General features: G+C 37.6%; 1 long non-coding RNA gene across 1 annotated transcript in view; it reads left to right on the forward strand.

Moving 5' to 3' along the window:
- Positions 1-234: 234 nt before the first annotated feature.
- Positions 235-21,915, forward strand: part of LOC128503712 (uncharacterized) — a 63,140-nt gene continuing 41,459 nt past the window's right edge. Inside the window, exons 1-2 of the long non-coding RNA XR_008355283.1 lie at positions 235-247; positions 4,723-4,808. This is a non-coding gene — a long non-coding RNA (uncharacterized LOC128503712). The remainder of the gene's footprint in view (positions 248-4,722; positions 4,809-21,915) is intronic.

Genomic DNA, 21,915 nt, shown 5'->3' on the forward strand with positions numbered 1-21,915 from the left:
GGAAGAAGGCAAGCTGGCAGAGGCAGTGTGATCCTTTGGACATGTTCTGCTGGGAAACCTTGGGCCACACTATTCATGTAGATGTGACTTTGACACATACCACCTACCTAAGCGTTGTTGCAGACCCTGTACACCCTCTTTCAGCAGCACATATAAAATGCTTTGTGTCTCGCAGCAAATACCTTACTTTTTATGAGCTCCTTTTTATGGTTAAAGGATACACATAGTGTATCCCATCATATACACAGTTTACATGACCAGACTTTTCAATTAAACACCTCGGCTTTATTATGCTTTAGCATATTTTTGTCAAGTAATATATGCTCAAATAACAGTAAAAACAGAATATTTTATGCTTCACAACAGCAACACTAATGAATGCTTGAAATAATCTGAATTCCAATGTCTAATTCAAATGTTGAATATTGAATCTGCTTATGCTGGTCAAACTGTACTGTATTTCTTAGAAACAATAAGAATTTAAATAATTCTCAAAATTACACTTTTTTGGTGCCTTTTTTAAAATTGGAATTTTATCTCCTCCATTTCAACATATATTATAGTTTCAGCATCTTATGTGTTCATGTGTTCTTCCAGTACTTGATCACAAAATGTTTCATCAGACACTTTCCTTTCCATCTTGCTCATCGTGCTATTTCTTTACATTTTTGTTCCAAAAATATTTTTTATTGAAATCAGACGCTTGTGAAATAAATGGGAAATGCTGACAGAAAGTGGGTTAAATGTCAAGATTAAGCTTCTCATACAGGCGCAGAAACATCTGTTTTTCTTGTGTGCAAATTATTTCTGTAAATCCTTTAAATCGATAGCTTGAGTATTTTTTTAACAGATATTTTAGATTTATTCATGTACTGAAAAATGTGTAACTGTATTATTTTAATGGCTCTTTTGCCATAAACGACTCGGAATAAAATAGCTAGTCAAGGAAGATTCACAATTTTGAATATCCAATTTTTTTTTAATTATCCAAGGCAAATGTATCACATACAAAAGAAAAAGCAACACATTATTTACTCACATTCAACTTATTATGTATTACGGTATAATCCGAAATGAAAAACACAACCATGGGGTGGCAGTATCTGATTCTTTTGAAACACTAAGTCGCCTTTGTTCACATTACCACTAGCATATATATTTTTGTTGTTACCGAAAATGTGTTTTTTTTGTGTACCTGTGACAGAACGAGGACATGTTGTTTTGAGAAAACCCATTTAATATGATAGATAAATTCAGTTTTAGGCTCCTGAGACTTTAGTGGCAGAAAAAGAAATATAACAGTCAATGATGATGATTTTTTGTGGTTGTTTCCTTCTTGAGTAAGTTCATGAAGCAATGATCTGTATGTTAGTAACACTGTGTAAGATTGGCAAAACTCTAATAGAGATAAGATTTTTTTTGTTTCTGCATTTTTATATCCCTTTTACACTATCTACTATCAGCCTTTATATGAAGTTTATTACCAATTGCTTAAAGCTATAGGTGTATGTTTTCAAAAGAGGACATATTTAGGCAACAGGCCCCATACAAACCATCTTTAGAAGTAGTAACAAAACAAAGTGGCCCTGTCACTTAAAAAAGTGTCTCATTGTTGTTCAATTTTATAATAGATTGCAACAAGAACAGGGTCTTTTTCTCCTTTTGTACCAGTATGTCTTACCATGTGATAATTTGTATATAGTCAGTTTTAGTTTTGTTAATTAGCCTATTCACTATTGTAATACCATAAGAGTATGTTGATATGATGATAAAGAATTATATAAATAAATGTTATTCGGTCAGTTATTTTAATTAATTGTATGCAACGATGCGAGATTATAGAAACTGGGAATTGTTATGATACTGTGGTCACTTTTAATTGCAAACCTTAGTAGACATGCTCCACAACAGTAATGTACATGTAGGAAAATCACTGATGGCCATTAAAACAAAGACATTAAGGGGGGACACTAGACTGCTAAAGTAAGCAAGCTGAAAATTGGATAGCTGGAAAGCCCCACTGAGACATTCCCTAACTCCAATTAAAGAATACATATGTACCTATTTCCCCTTGCAGTAGAATTAAATGGAGTCCATTAGAACTGGAGAAGTAAAGTCAACTCTGGCACTTTAAGGCCAAGGGTCCATGAATCACTGATTTGCTGTAATATGCTACAGTTTTACAATGTATACCCGCATGCTTAATGTAGGTGGTGAGGGGGCTGTTGGAAAGTATGGGGTAAAGAGTCACACAGAACTATACATTGGTATACCCTATATTCTGTTGTTCTTGTTTATTTTTGTATGTACTGGTGTTTTTATATGTCTCATTTTATATGCATTTTTGAATCAAAAGCACTGTGTTCTTTTGCTCAGACTAAATAATTTATCAGCTTTGTCTTTGCTCTGTAATTGAACTCAGGCTGGGGATAGTCTTTTATTTAACCTTACCATGGTGATTGGATTATTATAGCAAAGCTTTTTACTAGATTGGGTTTTTAGGCAGAATTGGGAAATGGTATATTGGTGGTTACCAAAGCCTTCCAATGGGTTTAAATCCTAAAAACTAATTTGGTGGTGGCAGTTTTTTACACTGGGAATTTGATGTAGCCGCTTTGGGTTAGTGCTGGTTACTTTGTGCCCTGCAGGAAAAGTGGCAAACCCACCGGATTTTACCCTTTTTACGCCGACACTCCCACGTCACAGGCTTGCTGATAATCTATACATGAACTTTGTAAGAGATGCCTATCATTAAGATTTCACATTTCTGGGAATTTAATCTATGAGCATAAACTGGAGGGGAGGTTCACTGTAAAATACTTTTAGGGAGGTGCACTGTAACCAGACGAAATAAAATACATAATTCCAAGCTAAAGACAGGGAGTAGGTGCATTCAGCATGTGCACCCACTACACTGATCTGTATAATGTGCCTTCACCAGATGAACCAAGCTTCTTGGTATTTTCTGTTCATCCATTATGCAGGGTATATACAGCAAAGCAGGGAAAGCAGCGATATAGGCAAGTGATATCAAATGTAATATTACATTTGGGGCTCCCTCATGTATCATAATTTATTTCAGTAATTTAAAAGTACTGTTGCACCTAAGGTCAGTCTTAAAATATTACCAGATGAGTTCTGCTTAATGTAAAGAGCTCTATCATTCAACCCTGGCCCTTCTGTTTTGATCTATCAAACCCTGCTTCTATGTGCTTAAGGAGGTAGGAAAAAGAAAGAAAGCTAAGGAGGTGATGGATAGAAATGTCTTGCATAATAGCAAACCAATAGTTTGTGCCTGAATATAGGCTGGTCTTCTGTTATCCTGATTAATAGAGGGAGGGTTTTCCACCACTGTGCACCTAGTGTACAGAATTTGAATGGCCACCTGAGTGTAACAGATATGTGACCAAATTTGTACTTCCCAGAGATTATTCTGGCTGTGGTGTTCTGTATTCCTGGCAGTGCAGAAAACAGGTAGTCTGGCATGCACCTATATAGCTTGATAGAACTAGTGATGTGGTTACCCTTCAAATTCGTTTTGGAAAGCAGATGTGCTATTTTGCATTTTCTGTAGTGATTTAAGTGAAGTGATTCTCAGATGGGGAGAGAGGAAATGTGGGGGTTACCTATGGTGAAAAAGAGTACTTTGATTGTCGGGAAGTAATTGATGACGGACGAAATCTAGATTCTAGCACCATCAGTTCAGTCTTGGTTGAGTTGTAGTAGGTTAGCCATCATCCGAACTTGAATTTCTTGAGGCATGAGATGATGATGTTAGCATTCCTTCTATGCTGTTCTGATGTTTCAATGTATATTTGTGTGTCATCCACGTATCTTGATAGCATGAGGTCTGCAAGTGCTTTGATGCATATGGTGAACAAGATGATAGGCATAACCCATGGTGGAACTACACAATTTACTTTAGTGACAGGAACTTTCAAATTGTCTATGTTCGCAGCCTGTGTGCAGTCAGTCAGAAAAGATGTTACCTCCTTTAGATGTTTATCATTGTATGGTCAGTGGTATCAAACGTTGCAAATAAGTCTAGGGACGACAAAGCTACATCCTTTCCATTGTCCAGAATGTCCTTTAACCAGCAAGGTTTTCGTTCTGTGTGTGACTCTGTCTCAGCTATGATATTGAGTAGGTGATGTTACTTTAAAGAATCTCAGGATGTCATCGGTGGTTTGGTAGTTTAAGGTAGATGGATAAGATTTTTTTCCTGTGAAGTGATCTTGTATTTCTTACATATTTCAGTTGTCAGGGCAGCTTAGGTGTTCAAATTGTCACATGATCTTGGATAGTTCACTTGACAATAGCAGAACAAAAAGGGGTGCAGCTGGTGCAAGGCACCAGGGCCTGCACCGCTTAAGGGGCCCGGTGAGGGAGATTATAGAATCTCCCATCATTGGCCCCACTGGTCCCCAACAGCAGTGCCACAACCCCCCAGGACCTTTTTTTGCCAACTTAGTGAATAGTTAATAAGTTTAGTAAATAGACTCAATTGTTTTCTTCATAGGCAAAACCTACAGCAATTTTACTCATTGTATGCTGTACATTGGTCTTTTTTCATTGCTTTTTTCTCCCTGGTCTGTTGTTCTCTGCCTGCCCACTGTTACCTGGCATGACTGTCACTGTTTTTGTTTACTTTTCAGAAACTAGCCTACCACCCTGAACAGTATTTTCTGGCTACATACTTTAGCATTAGTTTCTTAGTGATAGGCATACCTGGGAACTTTTGGCCTCCGGCTACCCGGAGCCTTCCCTTGCAGGACGCGGCCAGGACTGCACACTGACGTCAGCAGGCGGTCCTGTGACGTCGGTGGGCGGTCCCGCTGACGTTAATGGGAGTTCCTGCTGATTTCAGGGGAGTTCCTGCTGACGTCAGGGGAGTTCCCGCTGACGTCAAAGCGTTCAAACAGCCCAGACTCCCGTGTCTCCTACTTGGATTGTCCACAGAATATAGACAGGGCATGGAACACAATGCTCTAGGACTGAGCTTGCCCATGTATTTATAACCTCTTGATTGCCATAACAAGCAACAAGTGCTACGGGTATATTATGTCCATGGGGAGGCAGAGACCAGTAACCCAAAAGCCACCCTGTGGTATAACGTTTATGTGTACTACCTACCATAGCCAGGGTCCCTAGTTCAAACTTCCATGGCACCCGACATAGACATCAACCTCTGAATGTCCTATGAAGATTAGGACCTCTTGTTTTTGTAGCCCCACATATGAGCACAGAGGGCAGGCTCAAAGACCACTTGCACCTTGCTTCGTATGATAGCTCTATTGGAGGCCACAATAAGATCTGGTGTCAATTGTGGAGGCTCAGTGCTGGATGGAAAGGACAGACTTGGCCAGTAAACTGGAGTGACTAGTCTTGGGTGTCTGACAAGAAAGATCCTTGGATAGTTTGGCAGTCTGTGGGCTGTGGTTTTGATCTTGGATATCCTCTTCGGAATCCAGGTCAGCCCAGAAGTCCTCTTTTTCAGAGGTAGAGTCTGAGTACAAAAATTGCTTGCCCTTTCTTTAGCCAAGTCTGTTGTGCACCATACATATTTCATGGATTTGGAGCAGACTGCATTTAAACCTCCTGTTGGTGTGATGAGCTGCAGACAGCATCTACAGGTCTTGCTTAGCTGATTTAGAGATGTATTTCAAGCAGGAGGATAGCATTTTTTTCCATCTGTTTAAGAGCTGGGATACAGAGACCATCGGGGATCTGGGATCTGCATCTGGATCCTCCTTGATTCCCGGGCCCGTGTCTGTGTTTTTGTGTACAGGTCTTAGACATGTTCATATTGGCATAAGTGTATTTTACTTTAATTGTAGTGAGGTCAGGGAAGTTGAGCATTTCCTGCTAAACCCAGACAACATACCTTAAAACCAACCATGACAAGTTTTGAATGTATAGTACCGGACATGGGTGTCTGTATTTTTTTTTGAGGGGGTGGGGTGTTGGATAATTTTAATTTCTTCAAGCTTTGCACCTTTTAAACCATGTCAGGAATGGGAGGGACACGGTGATCACATAAAGGGTTGAGGAATCTGAGGCAAAAGCCTAACAGAAGGATCATGCTGCCATTGTCTGATTTCTGGGTTTTGGTTATTCTTGGTAGTACCCGATAACTTCCTAGGGGCCAAACCGGAAGGCTTCTTCACTTGTGGACACTGCAAGATGTGCACTTACTTACCTAAAAAGACCAATAGATTCATAGGCACAAACACGGGCATCACATATAATATTAAACATTTTATTAATTGCAACTCCAAAAATGTGGTGTATCTCCTAGAATGTGGTTGCAGTTTGCAATGTGTTGGAAGAACCATTCGACCCTTGAAAAAATTTTGCAACATCTAGGCAACATCAGGAACAAAAACATCAAACATAGCGTTCCTAAACACTGCAATGCTTGTCCTCAGTTCTCCCCAGAAACACTGAAAATTATCGGGATAGATTGGGTTCCCCCCAACTGGAGAGGAGGCAATAACATAGAATATCTCTCAAAAGGAGAGACAGAATGGATCTTTAAGCTGAAAACCTTCAGGAAAGGTGGCCTAAATTTAGAAATTGTTATACTAGCCTTTATATAATTCGTATCTTGAATACAAAAACATTTTTTATGCAGCATCTGTATGAGAGAAACAGATACTCCTGTAGTGTAGATAGGTATATACAGATTACCCAGATCACTCACACTATAAATACACGAATCCCCTACACTACCACGAATCACCCAATGCAAAAATGGGATAGTGTTAAAATGGGATAAAATGACTATAATCAATATCTATTTCACTTACCTTTCCTCTATGGGGATGTCATCTTCTCTATAAATGTTCATCTGTCCCCACAAATGTCTATTTGCCCCCACAGTATAATGATCACAGGAGAAACCAAAATTAATATGTAGAACCTAGAACCAATACTCATTTCACTCACCTTTTCCCTATGGGGATGGCATCTTCTTTATAAATGTTTATTTGTCCTCACAGTCCTGAAGAATAGCTGGTTACCAATATCATAGTTCTCTCTATATATAGATTTATAAACGGTTTCCCGATACCGTTAGTCATATATGAAACTGAATACAGCAAAAGGAGGGACCGTTCAACAAGTCCCCCCGAATATATCAAACAGAAAAACAAACACCGTTGTTAATCATTGCGTTTTTATTTAAAAAACTTAGTGGTACAGGAGTCCATCCCTTTGCCCGTTTCATGGGCACTCGAAACAATGAAGGAACCCAGAGCGTCATGTGGAGAAGAGAAGCACGGATGTTGTTCCTTCTCGGCATTGCCAGCACAGATGATACCCTGAACACGTAATTACGGTGGACCAAGGAACAACAGCGACACACGCAGGATGCCCGCGATAGGACACGCACCCAGAACATCATCACGTAAAGAGATGGGAGGAGCGGAAGAATGAGATGATCGAAGCGCGGAGATCAACGGGACATAAAAGGAAGGACACAAGGAAACCGGATATGAACCTCCTGAGGAAGCCATATCGTGGCGAAATGCGTCGAGGATTACTACTAAATTTTTTTGGACATTTTCTACGGACTTAGTTCCGTATTTATTGACTTTCTACGGATTTTAAATATTTTAAATTCTTTAACAGACTATTAGACTGAATATCACTCTAGACATATGTATACATTTATTTTTTAACCAATCCTTAGGGCTGTGTCCCGTAATAAATTATTTATTTATTGATATATCTAATCATGGGTCACATAGACTTATAATTGATAATTATAAGACATGATAATATAATTAATATAATAATTATAATATAATTAACTTCACAACCTTCTTTTGATTTACACAAGCACTTGCACTTTATTTAAAAAAAAAAAGAGGACATTGGACTTTAAAAATAAAAAGAAACACCTGGATATTCTGCCCGAGGAAAAAGGTCAACCCAGGACACCCAGGATCCACTGCAACTCCGGATAACTTCTCAGAAACGCCTGAAACATCCATCTGAATGTGAGTGTAACCAATTACCGAGCATATAAAACTATAGAAAGATATCATCCTATGGTAGATGTTTTTCCGTTCTTCTATATTGGTCGGTGTGGACAAACCGGGTTATAAAACAAGGAGTTTGTTTTTGGAGGCCTGAATTACTCATACATATTGTGAGTGTGACCATTGGATGTTTTAATTTGCTTCCTTGGGTTATTGAGTGTTTTATGGGGTTGCAGCTGTACAAAAAAAAAGGAGAGTATTTCCTAAATTTTATTATTTTCTTATCCACTTTCACTGTCGACACTGGTTTACATTTTCTATATGTTAAACATTCTGGTACAGAAAGAAGAGAGGGCCTTGCATTTGCAAGCTTACGATCTATTATACATTGACATCTATAAAATGATACAGGATCATACAATATTTAGAGAAAGAAAATGATGTGGAAAGGTTCCAGGAACTGATTTGTACATTTCTATCCATGTGCCACAATTAAAGAAAATCAACTGAAACATTATACTTTCTGCAGATCAGTTTACTGTGGAGAGCTGTTACCTTTCGAGACTGCTTACATATTTTGGCTGTGTTGCCAGTGAACAGATGTACAAGAGACAATCTGGAATGATCCAAAGCAGTGAAATATTCCAACAATATATCTATTCTCATCTATAAAATATACTGCATAGTTTACCATTCTAGCCACATTAACCTATTATGTGCAGTTTAATTTAAAATGGTTAAAGCACTCATTATATAAGTAAGCAGAAGTTATTGACATGCACTCGACCTTATTGTTATAAAACAGAATTTGAGACATACAACTATATAAAATTTTTTAGTCATCACAGCATTATAAAACTATCAATAGTGGGAATATTTATTAACAATTTAGCAGTTTTTAAGTGTTAGCCCTTAACAGATTTTATATAGATATGGTATTTTGTAGAGGTGGTTACAAACAAAAAGGCAAATCAGGAAGAAGAGGTTATATAAGCATAATGGAACTGAGAAAAGTTTTGTCTTGTCAATTAATGTGGGGTTTTTGTTACTTGGCATACTCTAAAAATACAACCGTGCAAACGTCATCCTTTATTTTAGGAAATAATATTAAATAACATTAAAATGTTTGACATTATTACTGATGTAATTAGTAGGAAAGTGTTATATTGAATTCCCAAAATCATGATGAACTGTAATTGGAAATAGTGCTGATGTGAATAATTTGCTGTTTACACTGAATGCTAGGGCAATTAGTTTAACATTCATCTAGATCATCAGAAATTGGAACTGGCAAATTGCAAACTTGGACTGCTTTCCTTTTTTTTGTTTCTACCCCAATATTTCTGAATTTTTAAATAAGCACCAGTCAAATATATCACACAACTATAATGCCTTTTTATTTCCGGTCACTGAATAATGATTTTATTAACACTTTTTTCTGCAGCAAAACTACCATGGGGCAAGAGGTACTGCAAGATGAGGGGCGACAACAATGCCACTGTGCCACCTTCTGATTCCAGATGTAGATGTGGCATTAAGTGGGTCAAAACCTCTGCTGCTGGCCAGAAACCTTTTTATGGCTCTGCCTTTTAATATGACAAATCAACCAGGTTTGGGCATGTTCCTGCATAAATGTAAGAAGCATGCATGTGCACGCTCACAAACACCTTTAATGCATAAGACAGCTAAGAGCACTCTTTATTTTTGTGTGATCATGCAAATGCCTATAGCAATTTAACAGAATTGTCCCAAATGCAGTTTCCTCAGCTCCTAGGCTTGTTCAGCTAAACACTTCTGCTGCTCTGGCTGGAGTTCCGTGTTGTCTAACAAGACTCTAGTGCATATACACAGTAACTGCACCCATTGATTTTGCTGGAGCACTGATTGATTGCTCCAAAACAGTTTTTTTGCTTGTTTGTTTTTTTAGTAAAAGCCCTTCTTTTTGAAGCATTCATGTAACATAAGTTATTGAATGCAAGATGGAGGAATGTGATGCTTTATGAGTAAATAAAACATCTGCTAATCCATCATTGTGTTGCCCACTACTGCAACAGGGAATGTTAAACATTATAGTAATTGTCCATGCCAGACTGAAAATACATGAGGCTTTATGTGAACAACCAGTCCAGTCACTGTCAGCTTCATGAATCAATTTTGAAGCAGTTTAGAAAGTGTTAATACCTCAATACAATAAACCTCTTCGTAAAAGCCTTAACATCTCGATTACTTAACAAGAGTCTTTTAAAATGTTTTTATGTACAGCATTTCAGTGATTTCAAATTGCTTATATGAGAAGATCATAGTCTAGTCAGTCTAGTATAGTATTACTAATGATTTTTTTTGGACGCCTTATATAATTATAGAGAAATTAATAAAAATAAAACAAAAAACTCTAAGCGTGCGTGTTGTTTTCTCAGTATACCAGTAACGTGCATGCATAGCTTTCTATAACCTCACTGTTCTTGCTTGATGTCAAAAATATACAAGAGAAGGTGATGTAATGCATACTTTGTTAGAGAGATATTTAATGAGAGGTATTTATTTTAAATAAGATAGGAATCATCTACATCTATGGTCCCGGGAAATGCATAATTCCAAGAAATATTTTAGCATTCATATCACATCTTGTCAGCTATACCGCAGTGCTCCAGCAGATCTACCACTGCCTTGAATAATATATCAATCTTGAATATACATTTTATTGTGCACAATGTGATGCTTTATTTTTATACAAGTTAAAAAAGAAAACATGAAGTGCCAAGCTTTCACAATAAGTGTTGTGTTTTATTTTTAACATCTGATATGAACTGTTATCAAATGTCACATTCTACAACTAAGATGGCAGAGTTCCATTGACACAGGAAGTAGCAGTCAATTCCAGGTAGGAAGACATTTGATCGTCTTCCTTCACTCACATGGCTCATTTACTATTTTCTAGGTTACAAACTGTGTAGGACTTTTTAGGATCTGGTCGATTAGACACCCTTCCTGAATATAAGGGACCTGAGGGAACATTAATTGCCAGTGACCTTCAAGGTTTTTCTTGGAAGGCATCTTTAAAAGCGCTTTAAAGTAAGATAATATCTTATGCCAGTAAAGTGCGGAGAGTTGGTCACTTAAAGTAATGAAACAAAATGAAAGTCTGCAGCTGTTTTCTGATTGTGATTCCATGTCACCAAAATGAAGAATTAGTCTTTTGCAATAACAGAGCCAGCTGCTCCATAGTTTTTGTAATGATACCACAGAACTTTGTGACGTTATTAACATAAGTACAATATGTAATGTAGTTTGGGTACATATGTTCTGACTTGATTAAAAATTTACTTTTGCAGTTAAAGCTTATGGGTATTTCATACATATTTCATAAATGTGTGCAATAAACATTTAATAACCTTTATTGCTCTTGAATTAAAATCCCAGAGAGTGATTGCAGTGACCTATGAAAATTATATTTCTACGCACTTGAAATACATGGTATGTGCAAATAAATAGTACAGGGACTGGATTCAATGCGGAACAATGCACAAAAATGATTAAAAAAAAGTTCACAAAATGATAATTCGGAACTAGAGAGGATCTAAATTGAAGTGCCGCTAATTTAATATTAAGCAACCTCTGGTTGGGCAAAAGAGAAGCTGATTTACTTGGAATGGAGACATCATTCTGTACTTCCACTCATCAAAGATAATGCATGTTTTGTTTCAGTTTGATATGTGCCAACTAATGCCTTTTCCCATATTTAGTTGGTATATTACCGGTAATTGTTCTTTTCAAATGGAGCTTGTTAAAGTTGTAGGTTTGTTTCCAGCAGCGTGCAATCAAAATATTTGCTGCAATTTGGAGGCACCATATACAGTATGCACCATCTATTCATGATCTGAAAATAATTTTTGATTACTTTTTTCTTTTGATTGTTAATAGAATCCAAGACAACCCTAGGTTCCCCAAGCACCCTTGCTTCTTTGTTTACCATTCTATACTTTCTCACCTTCCTTCCTTCTTAGCAGCTCTCCAGTTGTGGGCCCTTGTGAAGTCCTTGGGCCTTGAACAACTTTTTCCTTTTGCCTTGCCTTAAAATGAGACTGCACATTATAACTTGCCTATATACAGTATCATGTAACTTGCTTCATCCATGGTTTTTTTCCTGTTTAGTGTGTGTGTGACCTTAACCTCCTTCCAATATCTCTTCTCCTTATGCCAGCCAACAAAATACCTTCTGTTTCCTCCTGGAAACTGATAAAATACTAAAATCACTATAGTATCTCCATATAAAGCACAACATTACCTTAAAAAGCCACACTTCCTACAAGGCTCTCAGGCTGTGTTTCCCATCCTATATATCATCTTTGATATGAATACACTCTTTCTGCTTTCTACACTCCCTGCATAGCAGATGCCAATATGATTCTTTAACACCTACTGCTGGCTTCAACAAAAGGTTTTCTTCCTCATTGTTATTTATTTCTGGAATATCCATCTAGTGTGCATTCAGCAATGTTTCACCCTTAATGAAACACTGTGAACTATACCACTACAGTAATATACAAACGTACTGCTCTTCCAAACCCTCTTTGATCCATTGTCTAACACAGTGCGAGAGATCCTCCAGCAGCTGCTTCCTCTAACAGGTCCACATCTTCTCCTCCCATTCCCGCATACTATACTGGCCAGCTGCGGCCTTGCACACAGCCGCGCCACGCACAAGATGGCCGCAAGCTGACGTCCTTTACAGAATGACATCATTCCTTTTAAATTTTGGTGCCAAAAGCGAATTAGGCTGTGCGTGACAGTATGTTTCCAATATCCTATTTAGTTCGTGCTATGGAGAATACATTTAGTAAGCTCCATCTCCACCTATTGTAATGTAAACATAAGGTATGAAACCCCTTTCTAATGTCTGTATAACTAACTTCTTGTTAACTGTAAATTGATATATAGTATATACACACTGTTTGCACTAGACAGATATAAATGATAGTGATGTGTTTTGGTATATTATACACATTTTTATAAATGTGTTTTTATATATATTTCTCCAAAAGCTATTTTAATGAAACAGAAGAAAATAGATCACATTCCATAATTAATCATGCATTTGTATTACTGTATCAGCTCAAGGATATTGACATTTAAAGCAAAGCTTTGATTTTTTTCCCCCTGTTCCATTAAACATATTTTAATGGTGGCTATGACAGGGAACAAACTGACATGATCTATCTTAGGTGACCCAAGATATTAAACTATTTTTACTGCACTGACTTTCTTGTGCCGCTCCTTACAGATTTATTGTTTACAGGAGGCACACTTTTAAGAGTCTATGCTTCCAACAGCCTGAAGTCTTTCCTGGCTTCCTACTTTGCTTACTGCAAAATTGGATTTTTGCAGAAACACCGACAAACAGTTGTGCAGAAAGAAAATAATTTAAAAACCCCATTGCGGATCATTCTAGTGCTGGAGGGATTAATAAGTCGCATAGGGCAAGGGGCCTAAATGCAAACATCTCATTGAAGGTACTTTTAAATAAGACTTTAATAAGTGGTAGAGTGCAATGAATTTATATTTCAAAATTGTATTGGTTCTTTCATTTTAGGGCTAAAAGTAGAAAACTGAGATACATGAAGGAATAAAAAGTTTAAGAAGATATGATGTTTTAGCCAGAAAGCAATTTCAAATACTTAAAATAAAATTATATTTTATCTAATTTTATCAAATTCTGAAAAAGTAACTCAAGTGCAATATTCTAAGATATAGATTACAGCTGAATTGTTTTTTTTTCCTAGTTGCATTGCAATTTGATGCGAATTTACTGCTCCTGGCATATGTCAAACAACACCCCAATATGTGTTCAATAAAAGTACAAAGATACCCCCCATGTATGGGTTTGTTAGGTTATTTGGGAGTAAAAATGCCACCTTCGTCTGTGCCCACGTCCCTTATTTGGGACATTTTTGAAGCTGGCCAATTTGATTTACCCGATCATATCATAATTTTTTTTAAACTAGGCACCCCATGGGCATTTAAAATGCCAATATTTTAACTATTTTCATGCGATAAGTTTTTTTAATATATATATATATATATATATATATATATATATATATATATATATATATATATATGGACTTTTTGTGACGTGGGGGATTATTTTGACATAATTTTTTAATTTTATTTTACTAATCACATTGTGATTAGTGAGCTGGGCTCCATAGACCCTCTGTGAACTCTGACATATGATAGTTGGTGCCGCCACTCACAACGTCATCCACTGATGGTGCTTGTGGTTGATCTTCGGAGCAATCACAAGGCAATCGGGGTAGGGGGCTGTGTTACTGACATGCCTCGATATGGAGGCATGTTAGCAACACCGATTATGTACGGGCTTTGTCACCAATGCAGTGGTGACCCTGTACATGTACGGGCTTTGTTGTGAAGAGGTTAATTATAGAAACAAAGATTTAAGCAACATGATACAGGTTGACCAAACTAAGCATTTTTCATCACAAAAGACTTACTGTTTATTTATTTATTCATTTGGTGTAATACATAACTCGTTTATCCTTGTAAATGCCCATAATAACTGCAACCAAACAACTGCAGAATATTTTTTTAGTTTTACAAATATTCTAAGTGTGGCTACAAGGCTCCTGCCAGAATGGCATACAGTTTATTTCTGCCTGTGGGGTACATATCTTGTTGATGTCTCCGTGGAGGTGCTGTACCTTTGCTGTGTGCATGTCTTGATGTGAACAACATGCCTGCAAGCAAGAAAAAAAACACATTATACAGGAGAAAGCTATAGTTAATCAATAGTTATTAATTAGGCATATGTAGGTTTTACAAGTTAGAAGACTTGCTAGAACAAATAAGTTTATTTTTGCAAAACTTAACCACCTTCAAGATACAGTTTAAACCTCCCATGTTTGGACTAGCAGTTGGACTTGTTCCTTTGTAGTTTATTTATTCATGTAGTTTTACTCAAATAGCTATTTGAGATACGCAAAATGCTTCTGGCGTTAAGCTCATGATTATTTGCAATTTGCAAAGGGATGATTTAAAATTTGATTTAGGATCCAATCCAGCGCACAACAAGCAAAAACTGCCTAAAGTCTGGAAGTCTGTTTGAATGCGGACATACATTTACTACTGGGCATGAAGCCAGCGTTATTCTTTCCTTTTCCTTTTTTTTAATTTTTTTTTACGAATGTAAAAAGGAAAATGGCTCCTTTTGGAAATCTAGCGAAATATTCAAATAAGTACGTTTCAATTTGGCCATTACTATACGTCATTATAATTTTAATTCATTAAAAATAATTGGGGTTATAGAAGATGCTAAACAGGGGTGGGAAATGGGTGAGCTTTCACTTTTGCTTAGTGAATCTGTCAAGATTTAGTACATTTAAGGTGTTCACTGAATTTAAACACCTATATTTAAACACATTTATTTAAATATATTTAACTACTAGAAACCTGGGAAAACAGTCACTGATCTTTGCAGCTCCAATAATTTGGCTGATTATTTCTCCCTATTAAGCAATTTCGCATATTATTGTTAAGATGTTGCTTAATTTTGATGGCAACTGGTTTCTTATAGAAAACAAAACAGGTTATGACTCTACACCAACTACAGGCTTATGCAAAAAAAGTGCATTTATTTTCAGCACTTACAAGTGCCCTTGTCTTGGTGGAAAGAAACAATGCTGTACATGTTTTACGCCCTTAGGTGCTTAATCACAGGCTGACGCAGGTGATCACATAATACCAAAGAATAAATAGACGTCCTAAAGTGACTTGCAATTAATTAAGGTGACATACACCAATGAACAATACTGTTATAAAAATCATATGGAAATAAGCAACATTATAGGTCAAAAGTGGATACATATATCCACAAGGGTAGAAAAATATATCAGAAATATGCATCACCATAATTGAAAATACTATTTATATTTACATACAATCTGCCCATTATCATGTATACCCTGGAACATGTATATATCAAAGTACCCTAAGATAAAACTTGGCTGATTATGCTAAATACAAGAAAGAAAAGCATTATAAACTGGAAACTCTCATCCAATGTATCATATTTATACCTTGACATGTTTTTACAAATTATATGTGTAACAAATGCTCTTAAGTGTGTGTGTGTAATCACCGTTGGAAAGCCTGCATGGTAGAAAAAATATATATGGTCCTGGATTAGTTATACCATGCTGATTTTGAAACAACTAGGACATGATTGTCTGTTAATTTGTTCTATCTATTTGATACAAAATAGATACACCGATCAACCATAACGTTATGATCACTGACAGGTGAAGTGAATAACACTGATAATCTTGTTATAATGGCACCTGTCAGTAGCTCAAATTGCTAAAAAAAAAAGCTGGTTCTGATAGAAAGGTGTCTGAACACACAGTGCTTTGCAGTTTGTTGCCTATGGGGCTGCGTAGCCACAGACCAGTCAGAGGGCCCAATGCTGACCCCTGTCCACTGTGGAACACGCCTACAATGTGAATAGGTCTCAATCTGGCCTCTGCCATCCCTAAACTCACAGTCCCAGCTGAAGATGAAAGCACCACAGCGTGGGTAGCTCACGTTTCTCACCTTTGGAGGCCTCAGGACACTGTTGCCATCCTCCCCGCCATCTCTATGGAGATACCCGGAGCCCAGGCCCTGCAGCCGTGGCCTCGATATCACCACACGCTCCAGGACTGTTCTACTTGTTGCATGCTGATGTCTGTCTGCCACGGCCTTGGCACCTTATAGGAACACACAGCATGAGGGTTCCACATTTTCCGCAGAGTGGGACCGCGTCTGCCTGCTAGTGGTCACTCCAGCTGCCGTAAATCTCATGGCTAAGCCCCTGATCTGGTCCTCTCATCTATGGGCTGGTAAGACCTCACTGGTGCTTCGGCCTGGATGCTCGCCAACCTCTCCCACAGCTACTCATCACATGAGACCTCAGATATGGCCTGGAGATCCAGGAGCAGCGAATCTACACGGTATCTGGCTATGGTAAGTACAGGAACCGAATCTGTGTTCCAATCGGATATATATTTTTTATATATATTGAAAAGGCATAAAGGGCACAGGAACGTGAGCTGTGAATACTGTAAAATGCTGTCCCTAGACAATGAGCTGCAAGGAGGGACTTCTAATTTGTCTCAAAACCACCCCCCACCCCCTGGCCACCCCTCCTCCAACAGTCCCCTCCGTCATAGGGCCCCTCAGTCCAATACTTTTCCCAGGGGCAATTCTACTATGTATTGGAGTACTTTAATGTAGTTGTGGGCTAACCATAATAAGCCATATAATTTGACTAAAAAATTATCAATTTTTTTCATTTTGGAAAGGTGTTTTTAAACTGTAGTTTTAAGACTTTACAACCTGTGAGTGCTCTGATCCCTTTGGTCAAACCGCACTGATCTGTACTAAAAAGATGGTATATGCCAATAATGCTCCGTAGCATAGCATCTAGAGAAGATAATTCTTTTTTTTTTTTTTTTAAATGGAAATTAATGAAAACTGTTATGCTAATTGTCCTATGCAATGATATAACCGCAATCTGAGAGTTTTTCTCATAACTGATGAATACCTATATTGCAAAGCTTAGGATAAAAATGATCTTGTATTATCAAATCTGAACAAAAATTCAAACAAGAATCAAATCTTAGGTTTTATTTTGTGAAAAATCAATACATCTTAAAGCATGCTTGTCATTAAAAATCGTGGGTATTGCAACCTAAAATTTAAATAAAGCATTTTGTGTCGTTATGGACATTAAAATGTAACGTTTTGATAGCCTACAGTATCTCAGCGTAGTCAAGTGGAAATGGCTGTAGAATGTGCAGCTACACTGTTGTGCTGCGAGGTGCACATGGAAGGACTGGCAACGGGGAGTTAAATCAATATATGTGTTCTTTTAAAGCACTGCTCATTATTGTTGACCAGAAAGTTCTGTCAGCAGTGAGAGACTATTTAAAAGCTTGCCGAGGTCAAAAACAATACAATAAAATAGTATTTTAACCCATTTTCTTGGGTGAGAAAAACAAAATGAAAAGATACATTTTATATTACACAGGATTGTTTTTTTGGAAGTTTTTGTTCTTAAGATTACAGAGAATTTTTGTGTGGCTCTTATATTCTTGAATAAAATTGCCTTTGTATGATATATTAAATGCTTTGTGTAGCTTTTAAACATCTGTCATCACCTCCTCTTCTTTGTTACTTTAATTTATATCTCTGAGTTCACTAATCATTTACATGAAAAGTATTATATATTTCAAAAATCAAGTTATTAGTAAATACAAAACTTTGTTCACTGTTAGAGTTGTCATTTATCACTTAATCTTTAGCCAAACATATACTTGTATAATTACAATTAAAAATAGTTAAATCGATTTACAAATTTCATCAAATCTAAAAATGAACAGCAACTCAGCCTCACTGTAGAATTTTCTCAAACTTTTTTCACAAAGTTTCTTAAAACTACAGAACACCAAAATGCTTAGCAGCGGAACAAAAATAATTTTACAGCAAATAAGAACCATTAAACCCATTTAGTCTGTCTTTTCCCCCCATCTAAAAACCTCTATTTGGGACTTGACTTATTTTCAGGATTGCTTTGGAATGGTAAAAAAACAAGCAACCTTTACATTCCCCAAATACTGGTGACTTTTGTACACTTGTGGAACATGCTAGTTGGAACACTATATATTTAGTGTCCCATGTCAGACCCCAGGGATTTAAAAAAAACAACAACTATAGTAAAACATCCAAACCACTGAAAAAAATATATAACCCTTAAACCAGTTATGCCATGAGATACATCAGGGAGACAGCAGAACCTTAGGGAGATCAATGTGTGGCTGAGAAGGTGGTGTAAGAAGAGTTTGTGAAGCACCTAAACAATGAGGGGGCTGCAGTATTTGGGGGGAGGGTGGATAGAGGAGTTTTTAAATTAGGTTATTGAGGTGAGGGCAGAGATAAAAATAGAGAAGTAGTCAATGTAGATTGGAAGGGGTCTAGCTCTGGGAAAAGGGGGTGAGGGCAGTGGTGACGTTACCATAGACAATAAATGACATAAATAGGTGCGAATAAATAGAAATAAACATGCCCTGAGGCATTGGGAAAATGGTTCCTTATACTGCATTATTCAATGGCCGCCATACACTCAGCTTCCTAGTAGGTAACAAATGACGCAGTGTGGTACCGTGGAAATACTCCCTAGAGCTCTACCTTGAGATAATGCAAGTAGAAAAAATAAAAAAATAGAGAGATCAATGTCTTGCAGTTTGTTCAGACACTGCATCTTGTTTGTCTAATGACTGGTGAGTTATGACATTCTGGAGTCTTCAGAACCTTATACTCCGGGGAAATATGGTACTGTACATGGGATATACTATATGAATAGATCACCTTTAGCAAGCATTTTTTATAGGGAAGGGTGATCTTTGCCATGCTGACCTTAAGTTATAATTGACCAATTTGGAATAAGAAACACTGTCCAAACATTGTGTTTATGAGATAATGCCTAGAACTAAAAGTTAAGGACGGAGTAAGGTAAGACATTGAGGACATTGAGAAGCAGGGCAGGATACAGGGCAACCACTGGCAGGCAGACACATCCAGCTACTTGGTGCATGACTGATTTCCCCAATATTGGAATAAGTTGACAGAACTGACCAAGGACCACTGCAGAGTAGGGAAGGAGGTTATGGAGCAGCAGCAACAGTGGTATTAGGGCATTAGGCCTGGGCAGGCACTGGCAGATGATAGGTACAGCCATTTGGTGCAGGACTGAATTTCCCCAATATTACAGAAATAAAAAAAAAATGATCTCGCAGAGTAAAGACAGTGAGGGGGGGCAGCAGTAGGCCACTGGCCCTGGGCATGATTGGCCCATGCAGTCCCTAGGCCTTACTTTGGTAGGTGGAGTGGAGATTTTAGCACTGGTAGTGGATTGAGCATATTCGGTACTGCTGCATGCGGCTCGTGATAGTTTAACATCTGACTTCTGCCTACTTGGGACTGGTAAACCAGGAATCCTTCTCACGGTTAAATGCCACAAAACCACAAAAACAAGAAATCCTTCTCACTGTTAAATGCCATATTTTGTCACCAATATTTATCTATTAATTGAATACAATGATATTAAAACATAATTGAAAAGAAATCCACAAGTTAGAGCTGAAACACAGTCACACTGTGCCACAGGCCCAGTAAAATGCCTGGTAATGTGAACAATATTTAGCAATGAAGAATATAAAATTTTGGCTGGTAGTATAAATGGGCAGCTGTCTTAAACTACTAAGGAACAGGTTTTACATTTTAAACAACTGAGGCGAAGTCACACTGTGTGCAAGCCCAGTAAAATTGTTTTTTCGTCACCAATATTTATGAATAAAGAATATATGATAAGATATATTGATAATGTTTTTTTAAAAACCTTCCAGTAGAAGTGGTAAAGATTAATAAAGTGAAGGGGGTTTAAGCAAGCATAGGATAGGTATAAGGCTAAGCTGAATATAAGATAAGACCGGGGACTAAGAAAAGTATTCAGAGGTTGGGCAGACTGTATGGGCCAAATGATTCTCTCCGCCGTCACTTTCTATGTTTCTACAACGTAACATTATGTCACATGACTCTGATGAGTACCTGCTTCCTCTGGACGGTAAACAAAAGTTGTCCACACAGTGTGGGCCGGTGGTCTGCAACAGGGTAGACCTACAGAGTGGAACAAGTCAAATGGCAAATGATTTAAGTAAATTAGAAGAATGGTCGAGAGTGTGGCTTAAAGTGTAATAAATCATAAAAAGATTTAGGCGCTGGTCAACTCTTCGTGTGGGAGACCAATGGCTTCGGCGTCAGAGTTGCTCTTACAGACCTTTAACTCATATTGGTCGCCGGCAGGGGGGCTTGTCTGGCATCAACCAATGAAGGACAGCTTTCATTCGCTCTTATGGACCTTTAAAATTTAAATCTTGGTGCCAAAGCCATTGGTCTACCCAAGCCAAGTTGCTCTGAGGTGTACCTTGCCCTGCCTTTTGCCAGGGGAACTCAAATCCCCGTTCCTCCAATGTCAAGATGCTCAGATCGGTTGTCTAAAAATGTTTTTAAGGGTTTACTATAAATCTTAATGTTATTGGCAACCAGGTTTTATGAAGGCACTGAACCTGGTGTCTAATGAATACACGGCTATAGTATAAAATGTGCTGGCATGGAATTATGATGTATAAGTCCGCTGTTGGTAATTGTACAGGTCCATTAATACAAATTCACACAATACTTATAGAAGATATGGAATTATCTTTATCTACCTTCTGTCAAGAAAATGGATGATGATTTCTCTTCCTTTTTGATAAATAGCAGCTTTACATTTCATATACAGATATATCTAAAGATAAATATATGCCTTCTGGTTAAAACCATGAAAACTTTAAAACTTGCACAGAAATACCATTTGAAGGATTATTCAGGAAAATGAATCTATCCTTTGAAAAACATTGCCTTTGGTGTCTGCATTTGTTATTTTTATTTTCAAAGAGAGAAAATATGAATGTGGTCTTCAAATATCTTCTAGGATTGTACTATTGTATGAAAAAACTAATTAATTGTAGTACCTGTACAAAGATGATCAGATGGAGATAAAAAAAAAACCTCTTAAACTTGACAATGTCATAAGATCCAGACCATGTATGTAGTGCAGTTATGTTATATTCACAATACCACATGTATCCATACCTGGGAACTTCTGGGCTCCGGCTACCCGGAGCCTTCCCTTGCGGGACGTGGCCAGAACTGCAAGCTGACGACGGTGGGCGGCCCCGCTGACGTTGGTGGGAAACGCTCCCATCTAAAAGAAAAATGGGCGGAGAGTGGGGCGTGTGAAGACCCCGCTCTCGCGACCAGGAGGATTCGGGTCTTG

This window comes from Spea bombifrons, chromosome 8 (genome assembly GCF_027358695.1).
Source record: "Spea bombifrons isolate aSpeBom1 chromosome 8, aSpeBom1.2.pri, whole genome shotgun sequence".
NCBI classification, from domain to species: domain Eukaryota; kingdom Metazoa; phylum Chordata; class Amphibia; order Anura; family Pelobatidae; genus Spea; species Spea bombifrons.